General features: G+C 47.5%; 1 protein-coding gene across 8 annotated transcripts in view; it reads left to right on the top strand.

Annotated features, from left to right (window-relative positions):
- Positions 993–24,208, top strand: part of SLC8A1 (solute carrier family 8 member A1) — a 97,184-nt gene continuing 73,968 nt past the window's right edge. For 5 of the 8 annotated variants that reach the window (XM_021391320.1, XM_021391316.1, XM_021391312.1 and 2 more), the window contains exon 1: positions 16,451–16,549. The gene's annotated coding sequence lies outside the window, so the exon portion shown is untranslated. The other 3 variants (XM_021391314.1, XM_021391313.1, XM_021391315.1) reach the window with 3 other exon arrangements.

The raw sequence follows: 24,208 nt of genomic DNA on the forward strand, positions 1-24,208 counted from the left end.
ACCTTTGCTCCATATGCACCTCCACGTCAGACACCAGAGTGCCCCTCTGCTGCCAGCTGTCACACGGCAACAAAATGGAATGAGATATTGGTGAGAAGGTTCAACCTCTACTGCCATGCCACCAACATCTGCCTCTGATGCTGTGGGCCAACACAATGAAATAAGCACTACTTTCAGAGCAGCCCTTGTATGATCGGTTTTCTGACCTGCGGCATGGTATTCCCCATGTTAAAAAAAAAAACAGTTTTGTCCAGTATCAGCCCTTTTTGAAACAGAAACCTGGTGAGGATGGAGGGGTAGGAAGGAAGATGAGGAGTGATTTATTCATAACACATCTGCAAGAAGCTTCCCAACAACAGCTTCCACTCTTCGGTGTTTCAGGCACGTCCCATGGTGGTTACTGTATTATCAGAGGAATGCTTCCTCCTGCTACTGCTGCTAATCTGGGAGGAGTCACGTGGCTCTTCTATAATCTCTCTCTCTCCAAAAAATTTGACTCTTAACCTTCCCTTGCTGCAGTCATGATGTATATTGCGTTGAAATGCTTCCAAGTAATAAACATTCAAAACTCTGACCTACAAGCAAAGCAAAGGAACAACAGCAACAAAAAGATATTTCTGAGAATAAAGTGTGTGAGCTGCAGGAAAGGGGGAAGAAAAATCTCTTTTGGTCGTTTCTACTTGCCACCACTTAGGAATCCCTTTGGAAATAATAGCAAAAAAATTTTATCTGGGAAGAAAATAAGAGAGAAAAAAATAAAAAGAAGAGAGAAAAGAAGGGAAGGAAGGAAAAGGAAGGGAAGAGAACAAGGAAGGAAAAGGGAGGGAGGGAGGAAGGAAGGAAAAGGAATGGAGGGAGGAAGGAAGGAAGAAACAAAGAAGGGTACAAATCAAATAGGGGATCTAGCAGAAAATATTGTTATTTATTTATTTCTGCTCATTTATGTGCCAGGTGAAGCTGAAAGCTGCCAGATAGCTTCTTTTCGACAGCTTGAAGTTACTGTTGGGAACAGATCCATGTATGGAAGCAAAAGCAGAAAAGCATAGATAAGCTGAGATCCAGCTATGCAAACCATCTTTAGAGACACTTAAAGAACAAGTACCCCAGCTCCTTTCTTTCTGGTAAATTTAGGGACACTATCATATGAGGGCTTTTTTCCATTCTGCTGTATCCACAACTGCTGAGACTCAGCTGGGGTAAGTGAAAACGGATTCAAGCGTTTCTCGGGAATAATTAGGGTTTCGGTTCATGCGGCATCCTGGGAAAACCCGTAAATGTGGTGCTGTGGGCTGGCTCCTCTAGCAGCATAGCAGTTAAGCTCCGAGCGAGGAACATAACATATAACAGCTTTGTTGCTGGAGGGACAGAAACTTTCCAAGCATCTGAAAGAGGCAAGAAAAAAATTCTTGGAAAACAAGCATTTTATCGCTCAAGATGTGGGCTTTCAGGACGCCCCATGCTAGAGCTTCAATGCAGGCGTAGGAGAGATCAGAGGTCGCTCCCAGTGCCTGAACCCTGCCATGTTACTGCTTAGAAAATTCTTCAAAATAGTCAAGGGGCTTTTCTCCTCCAGTCTGCCCTACTTTCGCTTTGAGACGTCCAGTTTGACGTGCGGGTTGAGCTGAGTGGACATTAGGAAAAGCATGTTGTAAACGGCTGCTGTTTTTCTTGGCGCACGGAGGCAGTTTCTCAATGTTTCTCTCCAGATTGAGGTTGATTACATCCTGTGCAAGGATTTTTGGTATGGCTTGAGCTGTCATTACAGCGTCGTGGAAGTCGACCCCAGTGAAAACAGCTGTGCAATACTGCGACTATTTCCAAAGCACAGAAGTAATTGCTCTCCTTCAAACTCACAGGGAAACATGTTAGCTCTTTGAGCCGGGCACAGGCAAAAAAAAAAGCAAAGCACACCCTTGGCAGAAAGGCTTTCTCCACTTACGTGTTTTGTTAAACAGAACGCACACACACCAAAAAAAAAAAAAAAAAAAAAAAAAAAAAAAAAATCCAACAATCATCCTTTTGTAGCCTTGGCTTGAAATCATGTTGGTTTGGGGCAGAACAGTTTAACATGAGATTTTTCTTTAAACACTGCAGAATAGCATCTGCATATCGGTTCATGTGCTTTCAGGTGTTAAAATGCCGCGTTCATACTCCCACTGCGAAGTGCTAGGTAAAGCTTTCTCATTTTTCAGATGGTTGATAGACTGGAAAAAACAGTAGAGCAGGTGAAGTGAAATTATACAGAAAGAACTGAACCTAATATCAGGAATACAACTGAAATTGACGGAGATTTCCAGAGATATGATGACAGATGATCATAAAGGGAAATTACTAGACCACAAATGTCATAAGCATTTCCATTCATGAATGAAAATGCTTTCCCTTGTTGTTACATAAGGAGAACATAATGGGAGCGTTCACTTGAAACTCCGTAGTAAAGTCTGCTGCCGAGAGGGTCTGTGATTGCAGCCCTGGTTTCCTCTTATTTAGCAAGCATTTCTGTGGACATTCCCACAAGCCTGGTTTTCACACTCACTGAGCTGCTTATCTTCCCTGTGCCTGGTTTCTTCTCATGTGCTGGAAATACTCACAACTAGGCTGCGGCTGAGATTTGTCTGTGCCAGACAAATTTCTATTTTTTTATGACAAGTACCTTTCAAGCACATACCGCCTCTCTATAGAAATGCGAGCACAGAAATTAATCCTAAACTAAACGGGACCAATAGCTTTTTAATTGCTATCAAGCCACTAGTAAACAACCCTTTATGCTACTATTACAATGAAAGGACACTCCTACACTCCTCACTTACTGCGATTGCTTCCATTGCCATTGGGCAGAACTGCACAGGGACCTTGCAAATGACCTCTCCTTTGTGTCCCCCTCCATCAGCAGCAATACCATATGGGCTGTTTTATCCCTAAGGTTTATTATTCTTATCAGCATACTAGCTGTTATAAATATTTACTGTCACTTAGTCCTGGGTATTGCTGGTGTTTGTTTGGTCCTTTGTGCAAAGCTGGCAGGATCTCACTCTGAGACCCTGGGCACGAATATAAATAGTCAAATCAAATCGTATCACTAGCAAGCCTTTTACAAGCAACAAGTCATGACAAGCAGTCCCTGAGCACCCACTGTGAGGTGCTTCCACGCACCACTCCTCTTCCTCACCAGCAGCTCACTGGACACTGAGCTGAGCTCGGGTACAAAGCCCACAGAGCGAGGCATCAATGGCAAAGCCACACTTGGTGGTTGTCCTTGCTGGTGCTGGGGAAGGGAAAGCTGTCGTGACTCCAGCAGCACCTGGAGCAAGTGAGGTTGCATTGGCCTGGTCCTGAATGCAGAGTTTCTTGTGGGAAGGCCAGCCGCATTTGTGCTGTGTAGTATGCCCAAGAAGAGACAGTCCTCAAAATAAATCACACGGAGGAGGGCTATGCCATGAAGTCACTCAGCAAGGATTTTGCAAACTGGCTCTGGCTTGCATCAGTCCAATCCTCCTCCCTTCAATGAATTCAATATTTTTATGGTGATTCCTGAATGATGCAGTTTGGAAACCATCTCTGTCTTAATGAGTCAGAAGACTGGAGCAGATTCTGGGAGCACACTGACAGACTGATTTGCTTCTCTAGCCAGATACTTCTTATTGCCTTTGTTCTAGGGAAAAGGGCTTGTAGGATGTGTCACATCAAGCCTGTAAGGAGAGGGAAGGGGTGACCATTCCCCATTCGAGACATACCACAGAAAGTCAGAAAGATGACCTTATGATGGTCCTTTACAGGATGGCCCTGCCTCTGGTTTAACCAAAAAACTGATGTCTGAAGAATGTAATGCTTCAAAAATCTTGTGAAAAGGTGCAGCTGTCTTCTTCGGTTTTCTTGTGCCCAGAAGATGATCTCTTTTTCTCTTCTTTACACATTCAGGATGAGGGACAGCGATTGACCTGGGGAGGGTTTCACTAGGGGACTCACAAACACAGGCAGTTTTCCAAAATGAATGGCATTTGGGGAGAAGTTTGGCTTTGCAGGCTGTGAACACCACATGCAGACACTGCAGTGTGTCCTGTGCTTGCCACCTGGTGCAGCTGGCCACACAAAGCCACTCAGCACTTTTCATGCACATGTGGCCATGATCCTTTTGAATAAGAGTAGCATTTCAGATGGGACTTAAAAATACATTTATCTGCCTGTACTTCAGAGAAACTGCTGCCGTTTTTGTGTCATGGTGCTAAACTGTGCTATGCAGCTTCACAAGCTTTTTCTTCTTTATAAAACTTCAATGTCTAAGAACCAACTGCACATTATGGAGAGATGAGTAAATAACTTTCTGGCGGTCTGAATCCAGTTGTCCTTTTTAGTCACTTACGGACACAAACTACTTCCAAACTTCTGTCCCATGACACAAGTCACCTTTGATGCAGACTTGCTCTTACAAAACAGTTCTGCATGGTACTGAGTTTTCAGGTACTGAGGATCTTGCTAGCATACTGAGCCACAGTGCTGCTGAATTGTTCTCATGCAGGGGGAACCCAGGGACAGGGATTTGCAGGCAAGGCATCCAGTGCATAGAGAAAGCCTCTTCACAAGTACAGGGGAAAAAATGCCATGAATGCAGAGTTGTGTTACCTAAAAAGTTCAGTTTTGAGGTTAAGGCATTCCAGATCAGAGTGTGGTCATTTTGCTATCTAAGATGCACAGAGGGATTTTCCCAGAAAGGGATGGGAGAGCTCTCAGTTACTCATGAGGAAGGAGAGCAAAGAAAAGTACAAAGAAAATGTGCTCACACACCTGCATGGTGGAAGGGGTTTGCCTGGAGGTGGTCCAAGCCACGTGTTGGAGAAGATCTTGCTGTCACCAAGCATTTAATCCTACAAACAGAGGGAGATTTTATCATCCCCTCTCATCCTCCCATCTTCCATGTGCTGATATGGGGGGAGGCAGCAAAATGACAGCCTTAAGCAGTGGTGCTGTTTTCTGCCAATTTACAAGTAAATCAGGCAATTTCTGAGTTGACACTCAGTTTTTAATTGATTCTTTAAGGAACTCTGTGTTATTCTGGCACTACATAGGGAGAAAACATGGCAAATCAATGCGGTACGTCTGGAGGCCTTCAAAACTCAGTTTGTTCTTATCTAGGGCTCCAACTGTTCCTGTGATCTAATCATAATTGTATTCTTACTGCATGGGGTCACTGCAGGGCAAAGCTGAAGTTGTTTTAGTTTCCATACTTCAGCATATTTGGATTTCTTTTGCATTTAATGCTAAACTTCCTTCTAAGTTTGGGATGTTTGCTGTTAGGATCTTTCCCAAATCCCTGGAATGTAGAACTCTGACACTGCTAACATAAAACGCAGGTTTCAGTTTCTGATCTCTTTGTCTGGGCCTTTTCCAGACATGCGAACAGAGAAGAGCTGTGCACTGCATTCCGGAAAACTCCACATCAGTTTACTGGTGCAGAAATGTGGGCAGAGGTAGAAGGGAAAATGCTCACAGAACTGGGATTCGGGAAAATGCCAAAATTTCAGTAAAGGTATAGCAGGAAGACGCATGCACCAGACTGGTTTGGGCTCGACTCTGCTTAATGATTCTTAATGGCTTGTCTGTGAATATCCAAAGAAGACAAATATTTTAAAGCTTCTCCTGTCAAAGAGCTCTGTTTAGTATAGATTTTTCCCTACTTGACTGGAATCTTCAGTATTTGGATTGTTTTAATTCCCCTGGGAATATGCTATACGGAATGAGGTGTAAAGCCCTTTTCCTCTCCTCAGTCTCGCAGCGCTTTCAAGCCCTTCCTTCATCCTGTTCAGGATGTTTCAGCAGAGGTTTTGTGCTTGGGATGTTTCCCAGGTTGTCCCGCAGACCACAGCATGCCCTGGAGGTTGCAGACAAATCCTGCATGACACCAGCACACACCATTTCCTGTCCTTTCAGAGAATTGTCCTTCCTTTCACTGGAACATTGACTTGGCTTGTTTTTCTTTTTCCTCTTACATAAGCAAAAGCAGGGAGCTAAATGAAAACGTGAAAATGGATAAATAACAGAATACATTAAGTGCAGGAAAGCGTCCTGCAAAACTACTGCTGCCTTTCTGTCCCCCCACCAAGGCTTCCTTCAGTCCCTCTTAGAAACCCCTGCACAACAGATGCTTCCTTTTTGCTTTCTTCTCTACTTTGAGGTGCATTGGATCCCCTTCTTCTGCAACGTGATTGGACTGGGGTTTGATGGATCAAACTTATTTCTTGCTCTGCAACCTCTTCATCCTTCCAAATCAGCATGCTTTGAGGTCTGCGTCCAAAATTAGCAACCTGCAGCAAGGTTGAAGCTTTAGATGGGAACCACAGAGTCCATCTAATTGGGACAGCCGGCTCTCATGCTGATTCCGAGCTCGAGAGATCACCATATCCACACAATGGGATAAGGAAGCAAAGTGAAGTAAAGGTGACGTCTCCTCTTTGGGCAACTAACTCTCAGCTTTTGCTGCAGTTCGGCAAGCATGACATTGAAAATGCCCCCATGCTTTCTTTTTGGCTTGCGGGAAGGCTCCAAGCAGAGATCTTGTGCTTCTGCACTAGATGCAGCAATAAACATTTGGATTTGCTGCTAGTGTGCTGAAACTGCCAACATGCGTACAGTAGAAGTAAAACCCTTCCTGTGGCCGCAGACCACAACATGCTAGCAATTCGTGGTATTATCCTGTTATTCAGTGAGTCATTGTCGCTGCTGAGAAATACGCTCGGTCAAATAAGTTGCTAACAATAACACTGCATGTGAGAGACAAGTGTTTGTTTTACTCCAGCATAACTTATTCCATATGGTCCCTTACAGCATGTTAAGTCACTCTGGCCCGCCAAATATTGTTCCAAGATGACCTCCTGGATTTAGGCTGCTCTTTTGGAGCTTAGCTATTCGAAGAACAGCTCCGAAAGCATTTTCTGTCCAGGGTAAGTGCCTGATTCAGAAGCAAGACAGATGCTCTGGATTGCCCCAACTTGAGCTGGATAAGTAGGTCTTCATTTCTGTTGATCATCCAGAACGGTGATGTTTACAGCTGCTCTGCTGACTGCTGTGACAGCTTTCAAATGTTAGCCACATGTTATACCAATGCTCTGGCACAAGGCAGAAGCCCGAGGAGCTAATATAGGTTTAACTTCTTAGCATTCACCTCCCCTGCATGTCTTTCAAAACTGCAGACTAACCAAATCTTTGTGGAAACGTTCTAGCAGGTCTTCCAAATCTTATTGGTATTGTTAATTTGTGGGCAAAATGCTGCACAAATACAGATGTACACCTGTGAAAGGTGTCTTCCTTGCACTCTGCTATACTAGTCAACGATTTAGCACACACAAAAAAGAAAATAGTCCCAGCACCACAGCAGACCTTGTGTGATGTCCTGTGCTTGTGCTGCTGCCACATTCTGCACTGGACCCTGTCCACAGAACAGCTTGGAAAGCAAATGCATTCTCTCACTTTTAAACACTTTTTGCCACTGATTGTGGAAAATACGTGCTTCAAGAAACATGTCTCTCCAAAACTGAGGCATTTACCCTTTTGCTTGAGCTGATTTGTTTTGAAGTGAATTCTTGAGAACAACAGCAACCAATATTGGAGCGCTTTAGAACTGTGCTGATAACCTCATAATTCCCTGACATATGACAAGTCTGCATCCTAACCTAAATGAAAGAGTTAATCTTGAAAGTTCACTGCTGTGAGAATGAATGTAGCTGTTTGTTATCATATGGAGGAGAAAAGCATATACGAATCTTGCACGTTTCCTTATCAAAAAGGAAAAAGCTTTGTACGGGCTATCAGTGAAAATCTGCTTAGTGAGCAACTGTCTGTCTGTTTAGCAACCAATCATTGAGTAAGATTCAGGACAAATCACGAGTACTTCATAACAATTAATCATTCTTTTTGTAGCTGTTCGAGAATCTCCATTTTAAACCCCCAAAGACTCACCTGAAGATCCATAATATAGTCACAGTCCTTGCATTTTTAGAGGCCAGGGTAAACCTCTTCCAAGCACTCCTGGTATGTGTTAAAATGCCTGAAGATGCATCTCTATCATGGTGCACTAGAAAACCTTCAGCCTTTGGCAATGTAAAGGTATCCAATTTAAATGTTGATACCTTAAAAATAGCCAGGCAGACTATTTTTAAAGCATGCTTTGATGCGCAAACCTAGAGGAATGCTACAAAACAGGACAAGTTTGTAAGCATTTCAAGATGTGCCACTACTCATGTTTCCTAGACATTTTCTGTCCCTGTTGATAAAAAAAGTACCCAATTTTAACATTCTTCTCTTTGAAACAGTATGATTATCTTGAAACGTGCCTTGATGTATGCAGCCTACAGAAACTTAAAGAACAAGACAAGTTTGAAGCCTTTAACCTTAATAAAGCTAATATTTCAGCATGCTAACTCCCCACCTACATCCTGACTTGTAGGTGCCTTGATTGTCTTTGGAGGGGATTTCATGTGACACGTGTCTTTGCTTTTTTGACCGTGACTTGTGCAAACACTCCACTCGAGCCAGTTCTGCCCTCTCAAAGCCCTCACCACAGTGTGTTGGCCCCTGTGAAGAGCCAGAGAAAGGCCTGGCTGACCTCAGGCATGGCTGACGCATAGCTCATTCATAATGCTTTATTTTATATTCTAGTTTTGCCCCTTTGATTCTTCCCAGGTTCTGCTTCTTTACCAAGTTCAGCTCCTCCCAGACAAGCCATCCATACATACATACTAATTCTTTCCTCACTGGCTCTGAGTTGCTGACTGTCTGCATTTGTTTGTTATTCGTGATATGGTTGCCTTGGTAATTTCTACTTCAGTCAACAATTAAGCTGGTGGTCTGCTTTTGTTACACTCGATGTTTCTCTTCTCTGCCATTTTTCATGTTGCAGTCTAGTTAGCATAGCTACTGGTCAGGGATAGTCAGCTGCATAGACATTGTTCCTCTGTTTATTCTCAGTCGGGTCTGGTAGCTTCTCGTACCATTTCATTGCAACATGCCTTAGGTTAGTCACCTGCATGGGGGGCATTACTTTGTCTCTGCTCTGGGGAATATCCAGCCATTCCTTATGCTGCAGCTTGGGCAGGGAATTTGTCTGCACACCTGACATGTAGCAGTCAGGAGGACAGGAGAGAGAGTGAAGGATTTGAGAAGGATTTGAGGCGGGACAGATATTCACAAAACAAGTCTTTCCATGTCACCTGCTCCTGAGAGTATCTGGGAAAGCTTCAAGCACAAAAATGATCAGAAGAGGTTGCTAAGAGAGGTAAATGATGCATGTCTCTTGATTGTTCATCTACTCATCACCTTCTTTATGAAATGATGCTGAGAGCTGGGCTGCTGACACCTGATCTGAGCTCAAAAGAGGTTTGTACATTCGATCTTAAAAGCTTTCCATGACGCAGACTTCTCACTCTCTGCAGACAAAGCTACCCACACGATTGCTCTCATGGCTAGAAAGTTTTTCCTTGCACCAAACTTCAGTTTCCCTAGCTGAAGTTTAACCTCCTGACTTCTTATCTTATTGGCAGTGGAAGTGGGAAACATCTATTCCTTTGGATTTATGAGGTTATGCCTTTTCCAGACCTGACAGTCTGCATTCCTTCAGTGTTCCTTCTGGGATCATGTCTTCTAGGCCTCTCACTTCTCTTATTTATTCCCACCTTTCTGATGCCACTGATCAAGTAAATACAGCTGTTAACTCTGGAGTCTACTAATGCAAATAAAATGCCAGATATTGTTAGCAGCTCTGGCACAAATACCAGAAACACCACACTGATATCTTGAAGGTGCAGGATCCAGAAGCTTTCTTAGTGTGTGTGAACCACGTGGAAGGGAGATAAATGAAAGAGAAAAGCCCTGGTGAGGCAGGAGGTGAAGCAGTAGTTTTGGTTCAGAGCCAAGGCGTGTGTGAATCCCCAAGTCTCTGCTCTGTTCTGTCTCCCCAGTCCTGCACATAAATAAAAACAACGCAGCAACCTGTGTTCTCAGATCAACAGCTATGTGCAGGAAATTGTCTCACCCGTTAAAAAGATGGGAGCACCCACAGGAGAGAAAGAGTTTGTCTGAATAAGCAGAAATGTGGAGGGAAGAAGCAGGGTCTTGCACAATCTGCATTAGGAAACATCTGCACGCATGCGCGCCTTCACACACCCTCCCGTGTCCCTCCTGCATTTGCAAACCCAGGAATGCAGCCTCACAACCCAAACTGCTTTGCCAGAAACACAACGTCCCATTAGAGCAGATTTTCACGACAGATCTGGGGTCTTCTAACCTTGATATGGATGGCAAAGTACCATCTCCCCGTGTTTTAAAGCATTGTGCAATCTGGAATGCTCTTCAGCTCTAAGCAGCTCTGAAGAGGCTGTGTTTGAAATTTCAATTGGGAAGCAGGCTGGCACGTGGCATCACAGGGAATTTGAAACGGAGAACAAAGTCTCGCAAATAGTGTAGTTTCATTTCTCCAAAATCCCCCAGAAAAAAAAAAAAAGTTATTAGGTTATCAGGAAGTTAAATCTGGTTTCTTCTTCTTTGTTTGCATGCTCTTCATGTGCAGGGCTTCAATTATTACATTTCGAACATGAAGCATAGCACAGAGAAGATGGGCATTTCTGGTCCATGCATCTTCAGGAGTGCAAAAGAGAGAAAACTTCTCTAAAACAGCAAGATCATATACCAGTAGTGGTCCCCATTCCCCGGACTTGCATCTCAGGACCCCTCTGCTAGTGCAGCACAGGTTAGAGCCCGTTCATACAAGTTCTCCTTTAAGAGAAGTCATTTCTCATCCTCTTGTCTAATGGGCTTGGTTTTTGCAAGGTGTTTCAGCAGCTTTCTTGGCTTGGAATATATAAATAAAATATAAAGAAGGTGCTTCGATGCAGCTGAGGTCAGTCACTCTTCACTTTTAATGAAAAGGTCTTTTTTCCCTGGAGTACGCAGCCTAGCTCAGGGCTGGCAAACAGATGGTGCTGAGGAGGCCAAATTACCTTCACAACCAGAAGCCACAGCCAGAGCTACGCACTGCATCTGATTTGCCCTGGCTATCCCACTGACAGCCATGGGAGCATCGCTCCATGTAAGATCAAATGATGGATACAGCCTTGTGTGACACCAGAGCTGCCAAAGAAACATCATGCAGTCTTCAACTGGCAATCCATGGCTTTCCAGGTCTTGCCACATTATCTTGGTACTTGTACTTTTGTTTTTCCTTGAAGTCCCAGCTGGCACACTGCAGCTCTGCAGCCCCTTGCAGGAGGATCTTCTGGAGGCACAGAGTCCCTGGGCTATTGCTTTCACTGAGAAACACTTTTTGATTGACCTTGCCTTGCATCTGCATTTTTAGTTCCCGTATTCTGCAATTTTGCAATAACAAAACAAAGCTTTTTTTTTTGCTTTTTTTTTTTTTTTTTTTGGTGGGAAAAGATACTAAGGGACAGGCAGTCAAGCAGGGGACATCTGGTCCTTCATTTTACAGTGACTCAGGCTAGGAGGCGGTTTTGGCCTGTGGAACAGGGACGAGAGTGAGATGCTGGTGCTGTTGAGACAAATGACAGCTGCCAGAGGCTTTAGAGTTTCTACCCCCGAAAAAGTGAGATTCTGAGGCTGCGTTCAGAGTGCGCATCTGGTTTTGCGCACTAGATATTTGCAAAATACTTGCAGCCCCTAAATCCGTGCCCTACAAGAAGTTCTGCTTTCTGCCCAGCCACATGGCAGTTTTCCACATGCAAGGGCTCAGTCAGGCCAATGGAGCCCTGCCATGTGTTCAGACCTCCCCGGGACCGTCAGGACTCAGACTGTGCCATATGCTGGGAAATAGCTAGGCAGGCAACTGCCTGGAAGGCTCAAACAAAAGTGTACGAGGTACAGTGCAGAGGACTGCCCTTCCTGCTCCCCGCCATGCCCCATTCCACTTGTCATGTCTCTAAATGCCCGATTTATCCTCCAACCAGCAAAGGCAGGTGTGAAGGTGAGACTGAAAGCGAATGTCCAAATTTCTGGAGACTATGCCTAGGAAATATCTTTTCTGGAAACACAACTCACAGGGATCTCCAGGTCTCTGCCAAGAACAGGCAGAGAAGAGCCAAGGGAAGGTTCAGTGGGCGCACGCTCAAGCCTGCTGCAGGGAGGAGCGACGACAGATGGATGGCAAGCCAGAGGTGACATCCCATCTGCTCCCACAGGATCTCCCTGGCACCTCCTGAGGGACTCAAGGAACACGTGGACAGAAATGACTAAGCACTAGCCAACGAGGGCTTGCTGGTTATACTCCAGCATTATCTGTACCCAAAAAAGAGAGCTGAGACTAAGACATCTCATTGAGGTGCCCCAGACAAGGCCAGATAAGGGTGGTGGGACAGCTGCTCAGAATTGTCTCTTTTGTAGAGAATTTGGGGCAAGATTTTTACATGCAGGAAATATCTAGACATTTGTGTCTCCCTCCTCCAAAGCATGCAGGAGCTCAGGTGTCTTTACAAAGCACTGAGCGGAGAGTTGGCCTGCACCATTCTGTCCTGCAGACTCCACAGTCCACTAACTCCTTTATTTGCAGGGACGAATCATCTTTCTGCTCTGCATATGTAGCCAATATCCAGAAGCCTCCTCCAGCAATTGCAGGGAGGTGCAGGCTGCTGTCGGAAAGAGCTGTGGGTGTGTGTGAATGAATGAATGAATGAACCATTCCTTAGCATCGGCACGAGAATCTCCATGATTTTGAGACTGCTAATTAGTGGTTGTAAGTGTGTTTGCAGTGGTAGGTGTTGACTTGCATGGCTGCAAAGAGAGGCAGGGAAGAAAGATAGCTACCCCTTAGGTTATGCTTTTTGTTTCCCAGCCCAGCTCCACATTTTACATGGCAGTTTTGAAAGGCAAAGGTCTGGATGTGTCTGGAAAGAGGTGTGTTACAGGCTGGAGAATGAGAGACATCTTCTCCCAGCCTATCAGCCTCGTGGCACTCCCAGCCTGGCACTTTTCACACAGATGAAGGTAGCTCACTGGTGCAGGTGAGATAAAGCTGCATCTTTGGTTTTGCCTTTCCTGCTTCCATGCAGTTCAGGCTGGGTGATGCAAAGGGCACATTTGTATGGGCTAATGAGCATCACCGCAATGCTGACAGACTTTGGTTTTCTTTATCCCTCATTCCTCAGATGACACAAAAAATCTCTCAGCTGGAGCAGCCTGGGAGTCAGGAAGGAGTCTGCTGAAAAGCAGGGAGAGGCAGGCTGGGGTCATGCCTGGCTCTTGAGCGAGCAGCCCAGCAGTTAGCAGGGTGCACCAAGTTAATGCCTCCCTGCTCCGGAGGAGTTGTGTACCATATCCAGTGATAGAGCGGGGAAGTAGGTCAGCAACATAACCAAGAGAAACGAGGAGCTTTAGGGAGAATTTCACAGCTGACAGCTAATTAAAATCTGAGTTCTACTGCTTACTGTTGCACCGATTAGATTTCAGCATGCAGGGTGAAGAGCATCAGCAGGGATTGTGTTTGCTGCAAGGGAGCCACTTGCCCCAGCTCACACAGCTTGTGCCGGATTGCACAGCGCCTTACACCCTGCAGCTGCTGCCACACCAATCCCAACTACTGGACACAAAAGTGTCTTCCCTAAACCAAATTATTTGGAAACACTTTTCATCCAGTGTTTAGACAATAAACTCTTAAAGTGAAACCAGAACTACATACCAATGACTGTGGCAACACTAGTAACAACTCGCTGGTTTGTTGGTTGGTCAGTTCATCACAAAGGACTTTTCAAGCGGGTTTTGTGATGTTGTCCATGTCTTACACCAGATCCCAAGCAGACAAATGTGGTTTCCTGTCCCTACTGGGGAAAATTGTGATGCAGAAATCTTATCCCCCCACAGAAAAAAAAAAAAAAAAAAGTAAAAAAGAAAGAAAGAAGGAAAAGCACAAATGAAATTTGAATATAAACTTCTGGCTTGCTATCCTGCCAGTGGTGTCATAAATTGTTCACATGGCTGACCAGGTGAGAGGAGAAGGTGTAGGAGGGTGTAGGAGCTGGGATGGTGGCTCTGCTTCTACGGGGTTCACGTTGCACCCGAGGGCCTAGGCACAGAGGGCTGCTCAAGGTCACTGGGTACTTGCAGCTACCCGAGTGCGGGTCATTAGCTTTGGTCCTATTTTAAGTTGTTAAAGCCATGGAGTTTTTCCTGGAGGGCAGGACAACGGGTTCATCTGCTCCTTGCTGGTGCCAGCAGAGGGTGGAGAAGCCATTCAGGTGCTGCAGGAGGGGAACTGCTCACTCTTGGGTCAGCCTGAGGTGCAGCAAGTCCACCTTGGCTGAGTTCTCTGGGGCTCCTGGCTTCCTGCAGGATCTCCCACAGTCACCTATCTAGTTGAGCAAGGGAAGCCAGTGGATGGTATCTTTTTGGATTTCAGTAAAGCTTTTGATAGTGTTTCTCACAGTATCCTTCTGGACAAAATGCCCATCATAGAGGTAGACAAAAGTATAATCAGTGGGTGAGCAATTGGCTGATTGATCAGGCGCAAAGGGTTACAGTAAATGGAGTTACATCAGGCTGGTGGCTGGTCACTAGCAGGGTTCCCCAGGGCTCCATTCTAGGACCAGTTCTCCTTTGAGATTTCATGAATGACTTGGAACTAGGACTAGAAGGTGTTTTGAGTAAGTTTGCTGACAATATTAATTTGGGAGGAGCTGTTGACTCCATCAAGGGTGGAGAGGCCTCACAGAGAGATCTAGACAAATTGGAGAGCCCGGCAAACCAACTGCATGGAGTTTAACAGGAGCAGTGCTGAATTCTGCACCTGGGGAGGGACAGCCCTGGCTGTACATACAGGCTAGGGGTGAGATGCTGGACAGCAGCCCCACTGAAAGGGATGGGGGGCTCTGGCTGACAGCAAGTTGGACGTGAGCCAGCAGTGTGCCCTGGCACCAAGAGGGACAACAGCACCCTGGGGGCACCAGACCCAGCGCTGCCACTGGGCCAGGGGAGGGGCTGTCCCCTCTGCTCTGTGCTATGTGGCCTCACCTCCTGCACTGTGTGCAGGCTGGGTGCCACAGCACAAAAAGGACGTAAAGCTATTAAAGAGCATCCAAAGGAGGGCTATGTAGGCGGGGAGAGGTCTGGAGGACAAGGTGTGTGAGGAGCGCTGAGCCCCCTGGGGTTTGCTCAGCCCAGAGCAGAGGAGCTGAGGGGAGGCCTCATGGTGGCTGCACCTCCTCACAGGGAGCAGAGGGCAGCGCTGAGCTCTGCTCTGGGTGACTGCAGCAGGGCCTGAGGGAACGGCATGGAGCTGTGTCAGGGGAAGGGCAGCTGGTGGTTAGGGACAGGGTCTGCCCCAGAGGGCAGTGGGCATGGAACAGGCTGCCCAGAGCAGTGGGCATGGCACTGAATTTGGCAGAATGCAAGAAGGGTCTAGACAACACTCTCAGACATACGGTCTGATTTTTGGGTCATGCTGTGTGGAGCCAGGAGTTAGACATGATGATAGCTCGATGGTTGGACTAGATGATCTTAGTGGTCTTTTACAGCCTTAATGATTCTATGATCTAATGGTTCTCTTCTTGGGTCCCTTCCAACCTGGGATATTCTATGATTCTGTGATTCTCCCCAGCCCCACACAACCCCTGCAGGAAAGAAGGCTCTGAGGATTCAGAGGCTGTCCTGGATGTAGCCAGATGCAGAAGGAATTCCCAAGACACTAAATGACCGGAGCGCCCCTTGATTGTCACCTCACAGCCCCATGACGCCCGCTGTCCTATGCAAACACCAGAACACTGGAGATGTGATGGAGGGAGTGAACCCCAAACCCAGGCCCCTTGGGACACCCCTGGCATCTGCCTCAGACAGCAGCAATGGGGACTGCGACAAATACAGCAGTGCACCCCTTGCACCCCACTGCCTATCTTTCCATTCCTCCCAGGGATTCCTAACACTATGATAGAGAAAGCAGAATGTGTGGGGGGGGGGGGGGCAGCGCTTGCCAGTTGTTCCCTTGCTCTGCAGGGTGCAAATGGGGTCGGGCTTGTCCTGACAGGGTGCAGGGAGGCCAGGGCTATGGGACTGGGAGCCGGCAGGGCTGGGGGCAAGCAGGGCAGGACTAGGGGCTGCCCCGGGCAGGGCAGGGCAGGGCAGGGCGGGCAGGACGGCCGGGGGTGGGTCCGCAGCCAGCCCTGCCTTTCAAAGTCCCTCGCTCCGAGGAGGAAATCGGGAAATATTTCCAGCAGCAACAGCGGCAGCAGCAGCAGCAGCAGCAGGAGGAGGAGGAGGAGGAGGAGGAGGAGGGCTGGAGCCGCGGAGGGGGGACGGCGGCTTTCTCCGCGGGGGGATGTGGAGGGAGGGGAGGCTGCCTGCGGGGCGGGCCGGCTGAGCGCATCCCCGGGGCTGCGTGTGTGTGTGCGCTCCTCCATCCATCCCTCCATCTCTCCCTCCCTCCCCTTTCCCTCCCTCCCGCCCGCTGCCGCCGCAGCCGCGCGCCGGGGCTCCCGCAGCCGCCCCGCGCCCCGCCGCGATGCCCCGCCGTTGCTGAGCCGGCCCCGGCCGCGCCCGCTGACGTCCCCAACCGCCACACCGCCAGGTAAGGACCGCGACCCACCGGCCCCCGCCCTACCGCATTCGGGGGTCCCCGATACCGGGCGGGGACGAGGTGGCCGGAGCCGTGCGAGAGCCTCTGGGGAAGCGGAGAGAGGGGGGATGCCGCCCCCCGCCCAGGGATGCTTTTTGCAAGCCGGCCGCGTACCTTGAGGCGAGGTGATGGGGCCGATGGCGACGTGGGGGACGCCTCCCCTTACTCGGGAATGCGGGAGCGGAGAGCGGGCTGCGGCGAGCCGCCCCCCCGGGGGGCTTCGGGCATCTGCCGCGGGGGGAGCCGCGCCCCCGCCCAGCAGCGCTGCGAGCTCCCCCGGGCCGGGCTGCTTTCCACCAGCCCCGGGGTTTTCTGCCTCGAAACGCTTCCCGAGGTGAGCGGTCAGAGACACCTGCAGCCACGCCGAAATTCCCGTTTTCCTCTCGAGCAGCATGCGTTCTGAAGGGCTGGCATGAAGCAGCGCGCATCACGTAGGCTTTGTCTAGGTGGAAGCGTGGCTGGGGCTCTTCCGTCATCTCTACTTTAATTCTTTAATCGTAGCCTTGTTGCTTCCCTCCGTGCCGAGCCATGCTAAGCAACCTTGCGCTCGGCTCTGTCTCCAGGGCGAAAGCAAACTGCCAAGATGTTGTAGAAATGCAGCAAGCGCTAGGGAGAACCGCCGTCTGGAAATGAAAGCTGTAGTAAAACCACAAGGTCACGGGCGTGTGGGTGCGAGTGGTTGATTTCAGGGCTCCTCTTGCTCCTGCTTTGCTTGAAACCATTCCTCCAGTCCCAGATGTTGGAAAGCCGTGAGGCAGGTGATGGGAACAGGGCTAGAGGGAGGTTGGGGTTCTCCATGTGCTCTGCCAGTTCCTGCTTTGGCTTTCTGGTGCTTTTTTTCTCATCACCATGAAGAGAAGAGGTGTGCTTTTATTCAGAAAAGGGAAGCTGGGATGCTCACGCGTCGATGTGATGATGGCAGCCGGGAGAAAACAGCTGTGCTGCGTGGCTTCGGCTGGGGCAGTGGACATCCCCAAAGAAAGGCATTTGTGTTCACTTGGGTGCGTCTGATAAATGTTTCCATCTCCCCTTTTCCTTCCAGCTGGTTCTTTAATCACAGCTTTGCCCCCCTTCCAGCTTTTAAACCAAACAGGGGCACAACCAAGCATTTGTACAGCCAGAACCCCCACCTCCATCTCCCCAGGGAAGCTGATCCGTGGCCTGACTCCTCTCGTGCCCCACCAGCTCTTTTTCTCTGGAGACATAAACAGCTCTGAAGCCCAGGTTGGGAAATGCGTTGCTCAAAGCTTCCTTCGTACCACAGTTTGTCTTCAAGGTATTTGAGGATGCGCTCACTTTTCATCCTAGCATCCCTGAATGCCAACACCAAATAGCAGCCAATTAAATTTTGCCTGCTTCTTTCTACCCTACTCTCACTGAGCTGTTTGAGGTCTTATTTGTAAATTTCTCCTGAGGTGGCAACATTGGCTGTTCTGGGGCTGCCCAGGCCAAACAGGTTTGCTCTCTTGGCACTGCTGTACATGGCATGAGCTTTGTTCACGTCCTTCTCTTGTGATGCCACATAGGTACGGCCATTTCTCATGTTGTCCTGGCCTTTCTTTGGTGGTGTCCTGCTCTGCTCAGAGCCGTCATGGTTGCAATTTTGTGGCGTTCCATCTAGGGCAGATGTTGGTTTTCTGCTCTGTTTTTGGTGCCATACGGTCCTGCCAGCTTATGGGAGAAAAGTCTCTGTTCTCCAGCATCCTAATAAAATTCAAATCTTGTAATAAAGCCCAAGGCACCGGCATCACCAGAGAACCAACAAATTCCTCATGGCCAACGCAAATAATTGTGATACAGGCACCACAGACAACCTGAGCAGCCTAAGTGCTGGGTGCCGACTGCAATCTCTCCAGCTATTTCAGGAAGCTCAGAGGAACTTGACTTTTTCTGTTATCTCTACCTCTCTGGCAAGTTTAGCTGCAGTTGGGTGGGGGGGGTAGACAGACAGACATGGAAAATGTGATTTCATAGGCCTGGCTTCCTAAGGAGATTTGCTGCTGCAAAGAGCTGCTGGGGAGATGGAGAAAGTGGGCAAAGTGAGGTGGAGGGGTGGCTAACCCTGACTAGAGGTAGGCCTGGTGGCACTGGGGCTTGACCTGATGGCACTGGGGCTCGACTGCCTTTCCTGGGATCTAGAGATATAAATCCAGGTGGAGCTGGGGGCAGGGGAGGTGTCCCCACTCCTTCTGCTCCTTCCTGCTGTAGAGCCCAAGAGAGCATCCCACACACAGCTGCCAAGCCGGGGGACGAGTGGGCACAGGCAGGCACGAGGAGAGCAACAGGCCTGCTAATTCCTCCTGTCCTATGGTAGCCCTCATGTCTGGGCAGATGATTCCTCCCCCAGGCTACCCGGGAGCTCCAGGCTTGTTCACAACATTTTATCCTCTAAGCTATCATTTTACAGTGGGAAAGGATGCTGCTCCATAAAGAAAAGACAAAAAGGCGTTGTGAGGATAAAGAAATGGTTTGAAGACAGCAGCAGTGAGGAGGGGAGATGTTAAAAAACAACAACAACACAGCATAAACAGAAATTAAGGATTTCTCCCTTGCTTCTCATTTCCTGGCATTTTCCTTGCTGAGCTTGCGTATCGCAGGGAAAAGGAACAGCTCGCCACTCAGTCTCCATGCATTCAAAAGCAAAGCTGGAGTTTCCCTCACAAACACTCCTAAGCTCAGTCTCTACAGGCTGCCCCCAAATTCAACCAATCTGGCTGAAATTTTGTATCAGGGCCGCTTTATTTTCTCTATTTATCTGTTTATTTTGGAAAGTTGCTGGGGAGATTGTAGGAGGGGATTGGATGCTGTATTCAAGAGATAGATAGGATACTCGGAAAAATCAGTCGCAGACTGATAATTATTCTAACTTTTTAATGTCTGTTACAGAAAACAGGGTGGGCTGGTGTGTATTTTACTCAGTTGGCTTCGTAAAGGGCCTGTGCCTCTGACTATATTTGGAAAGGTTTTGATGGCTTTGGTACTGATGCAATCAGGATGCTGACGGCCTGGAAATCATTTTCCTGATGTGGAGATCCGGAGGGTCATGGGCAGGGAATGCCAACAGCTTCAGCATGGCAGAGCTAGGAGAAAGAAGAAGGAGCAGGGCTGCGAGCCAAGGGCTTTCCAAGCTGCGTTTAAAGTGACATTGCACTCTACAGCGCATTTGGACACAGCAGCTTTCCTCCATGGGTTCATATGTCTGGCCAGCATGGTATTCAGCTCCTTCTCATGCTTGGATGGGTAAAATTCACAGCTGGCAGGAGCTGTGCCATAGGGCAGTGTTCAGATCAGGGCTGTTGGCATCCCTTTTGTGTCCCTCAGCTTCAGGAAGCTGGACATAGACTCCTTGCTGATTTCCTGATTGATTCTCAGAGCTCAGACAATTTGTTGGTGCTTTCTCCTACAGTCATCACGTCTTTTCCCAGTGCAGGGTCTGCTCAAGCCACCCTGCTGTAAATCACACTGCTGCTTTCAACAAGGTGCAGGTGTGGAGGATGCAGCATGGGAAGGGTTAGGAGGTGGAGAGGGCTGTTAGTCCTCCAGAGAAGGAGAAACAAGGCGTGTGCAAGTAAGTCCTAGCCGTGGAGGCGAGGTGTGCAGAGCTTTCCCAAAGGGAAATGGCTTGCATTTGACTATTAGGTGCTGCTTGCCTGCAAGAGAACATGGGAGAAGGGTGCGAGGATTTGAAGAATTCAAGTTCCAAACAGTGCTGCTCCCATCTCGCACTGGTGGCACAGCCATGGGGATGCTGTACCAGCCACCAGTAAATTCACCATCATGCTGATGGCACAGTGGGGAAGGCACAGCTGGGTATCTGTCTATGGTGCTGGCTGTAATGGTGTGAATGCCACTGGGTTACAGCTGCTATGTATTGCAGAATGTTTTCTGTCAAACAGTAGAAAAATATTCCCCGTGGAAAGTCTTTTTGTGTGGCCACTCCTTCCTTGTGAACCCAACCTTTCTTGCCCAAACCCTATACTGAAGGCATCCAAGCTAGCTGTTATTTCAGTGCTCTGAATAGCAATGCTGCCTGTTGCAGTTGGTCGCAAACCTCATCACACAAAGGTGCGGGGTCTAAAAGTAGACATGGTGAGGGCGAAGTGCACAGATGGGGATGGGACTTTGGAGAGGCTGTTGCAAAGGAAAAGCTGTGCGTTGCTGAAGCTCAGAGCAGCTTTCAAGCTGGCTTTGCATGCAGCAAGCAGCCAACCCGAAGGAGTATTCCTGCCAGGGAACGATCGAAGAGGGGTCCCAAAGGCTGGTTTCTCCTGAGCTGCAGGCTGGAGCGCGAGCTAGGAGCACGTGTTCTCTCCTACCAATTTGTAAAGCCCAGGTCTGGGGAAAAAACTCAAGCTCCCTTTTCCATCTGAAAGGCAAATATCTCTGCAACCCTCGTAGCCTCGCTCTGTGCAAAAGCTGCTCTCCTGGGGTTTTACAACCCTGAAAGCTGGCATAAAAGCTGGACAAATGTCCCTTGGCTGGGGTCTGGATGGAAGTTGAGCTTGCCTCAAAGGGATCACACACTCCTGAAGACTTTCCCCCCTGACTGTGCAAAAGCAGCTGCTAGTGCTTTGGGAGCTTTTGAGCAGCTGAACTGGGGGCTGGCTCTCCCAGTTAGCTCCATCTCTACTTGAAAGAACCCAGGCACTGGATCCAAGGGGAAAACAAACTTGGGGTCTGCTCTGTGGTGTAAGGGCAATGCTTATTGGCAGAGTTGTGCCGACTCAGGGTGGTGGCTTGTGGCTCATCACCACACACGTACAGCCAGCTCATGCGTTTGCTTTTCTTGTTGATGGCCTGGCTGGGAAATGCAATTGAGACACCTTAATGAAAAGCTAGCAAAGTTGGCTTTGAAGGGAGGGCTGGCATTCTGGTAGCCTTGCTTCTTGTTACAGAATAATATGAATGATTTGTCTGGGAATATTCCTACCACTGCCTCTGCAGCAGCATGCTGACCATGGGCCGAGACCCCATGCAAATGCCGAGCAAGAGGGTCTCTGGGGACTGGGCTGTTTATTTTGGATTGAGCAAATAAAGAAACACTGCTAATTTTATAGCAGCTGCTTCTATGAGAGATTTTGCATGTCAGCCTCTGGTTGTATATGCATAACCAGCATGTTGCGGCCAAGCATTTTCTAACCTTTCATAATTTCTGAGTCTGGTGTTAATAACATTGACTGTGAATTGGTTCCAGGCGGAAGGGGAAAGGGGGGAGAGGAGGAGGCGGGTTGTGAATCTTTCTTGATGACTGCGCCACAAAATGTTGGAGAATGTCCAGTGCAAAGTTGGGGGACGCTATGGCCACTCAGAGAAAGCCACTTGCACATTGCCAAGGCTGGCGTATTTTTCCTTATTAAGTTCCAGCACTTCTCCGCTCATCTGAGCCCTCCAGAAAAGTTCCACTTCTCTTGTCTCCTGCAGTCTAAGGGAAAAATGTTGTTTGTACGTGGAGAGCTGCATGGGAAGGCCAGAAAGATGAACTGCTCAGATGCAAGCCTCTAGGCCTTTGTTCATCCTGTTTAACAAAATATGGGACTTGATTAAAAAAAAATTGTATTAGAATATTTGAAAGAGAAAATGGCAAATAGAGTTCAAGTGACTTATTAATCTGATTTAGTGGGCGTTTTTTTTTTCTTTTTTCTTTTTTTTCTGGCTGAGAATTCCAGTGCTCAAATCCTTTTAAGACAGCAGAGTTGGTCTAAAGTGTGATGGGACTCTCCTATTCTTTATGACCTAAATCAGTGACCCAAAGCATAATATTTTCTCTAGAACCATCTGTTTTCTCCTCTTGCCAAGGGGATTTCACAATGCCTGGTTGCTCTGAATAATTGTACATGTACAAGGATATAACTTGCCACAGGGAGAAAATTAACTAAACAAGGGCAGGTGGATGTTTTGAATTTTCTGTTGAAGCTACTGCCCTTTAGAAAGAGATGGTGAAGAACCACACAGATAAGTAATACTTTATGCCCACACTAATTTTTTCTTAGGCATACATATTTTAAAATAGTAGTAATAGTAAAGAAGCACTTAGGAGATATCTGGGATAAACAGAGTAGATACTAAGTCAGTCTGTGTTTCCTTTTATCAAACACCCCCAAGACTTGGTTTAAAGCAGTGTGAAACACGGTCAGGATTACAGATGTTGGGTCATGCTTTGGCTAAGCTTCAATGACCATGAAAGCACTTCTGCTTCAACTTAGCTATCCACCAAATGGCATGCAACAAGGTACTCTTCACAAACGTCACGTTTTCAGCTTTTTACTTCAGATCTGTAACTGATGACTAGTGCCTGCATTCTGAGAAGCAGAATGTGCACAGGGATTAGGGACTTCTGACTCCAGCAGTAAGAGCTTTTCATAGCATCTTGTTCATCTTATCTGTTCTTAGCACCTAACTCTCTGAATTGCTCACTTCCTGTTCAGTGTATCCTTTTCTTTACTTAATTAGAAAACTGAAGGGGTGGATTGTGGCACAAACCAACAATTCCCAGAAAGATGTCATTTACATAAATCTGTTTTAATATATTTTCTGTATTATTCTTCCATATCAATTATCTACTACAGCATCCTTCAATAAAAGCAAACCAAGCAGAGGAAATTCATCCCTCCTTATGACATGTCTTTGAGGAATAGATTCTGCAGGATGGTACTCACTCCTCCACACAGTTCTTCATTTGCACACAGCCTGTCCCTGCATAACAAGCCCCTGCCCTGATAAGGAGGGATGATTTTGGCATCATAAGGAGATGAGTGGTGGTGATCAAGCACTCGTCTTTAAGTAGGTGTTGGTGTGTCCCTGTTGAGGAGGATAAATGCATCTCCCTGGGATGCAGTCAGCAGTGCTGAGTGTGGAGCCAGCCTAGCTCCCGTCTGTGCTGAGAAAGAAGCCCTCCTGAAGAAGGAAGTGGAAAGGTGCATTTTGCCACCTCACTCAGGTCATACCTAGGCGAAAGTGATAACTGAGACGCTGTCACTGGATGCAGCCTTTAGCTAGTCTATAGCTCCAAGTGCCTGCAGCTATACATCTGGCACTAAGTGATGGGACTTGATAGGTTGGGTTGATGGTTGGACGTGATGGTCTTGAAGGTCTTTTCCAACGTAGGTGACTCTGTGATACTGTGATCTGTTGGACCTCCTCTGTGTTTACCAGAGACCAGGCAGATGGCGTGTAGTGGGATGAGACCTGCCAGGTGTGGCAGAGATGTTGGTTTGACCTCCTGCTTATGTCCCTGTCTTTGGTATTGGTAGGTCTGGAAATACCATCCTTCTCTTAAAAATTGAAATCTTCCGTGTCTTTGCTCTTTTTATTTTTGTTTCTGGGGTGTTGTTTTCTTTTTATGAGCAAAACCAATTCATCCTTTTGTAGGCTCCAGTAAAGTAAAGGTATTGACATGCTCATTTTCCTCTCTTCGTAGAAATGTTTTTAAGTACTGTGTGATTAAATTAACTTGGAATGGAGAAATGTAGTATGGCAAAGGCTCTCCTTGAGAAGAAAATATAGCTTTAATAACTTTTATTGCCTAGTAAAATTGAGAATTTAACACTGAGCATGCTCGGGTTTTTGCACTAAGCATCTCTATGTACTTAAAAGACATCTGGTCTGTAGCTT

This window comes from Numida meleagris, chromosome 3, assembly GCF_002078875.1.
Source record: "Numida meleagris isolate 19003 breed g44 Domestic line chromosome 3, NumMel1.0, whole genome shotgun sequence".
NCBI lineage: Eukaryota > Metazoa > Chordata > Aves > Galliformes > Numididae > Numida > Numida meleagris.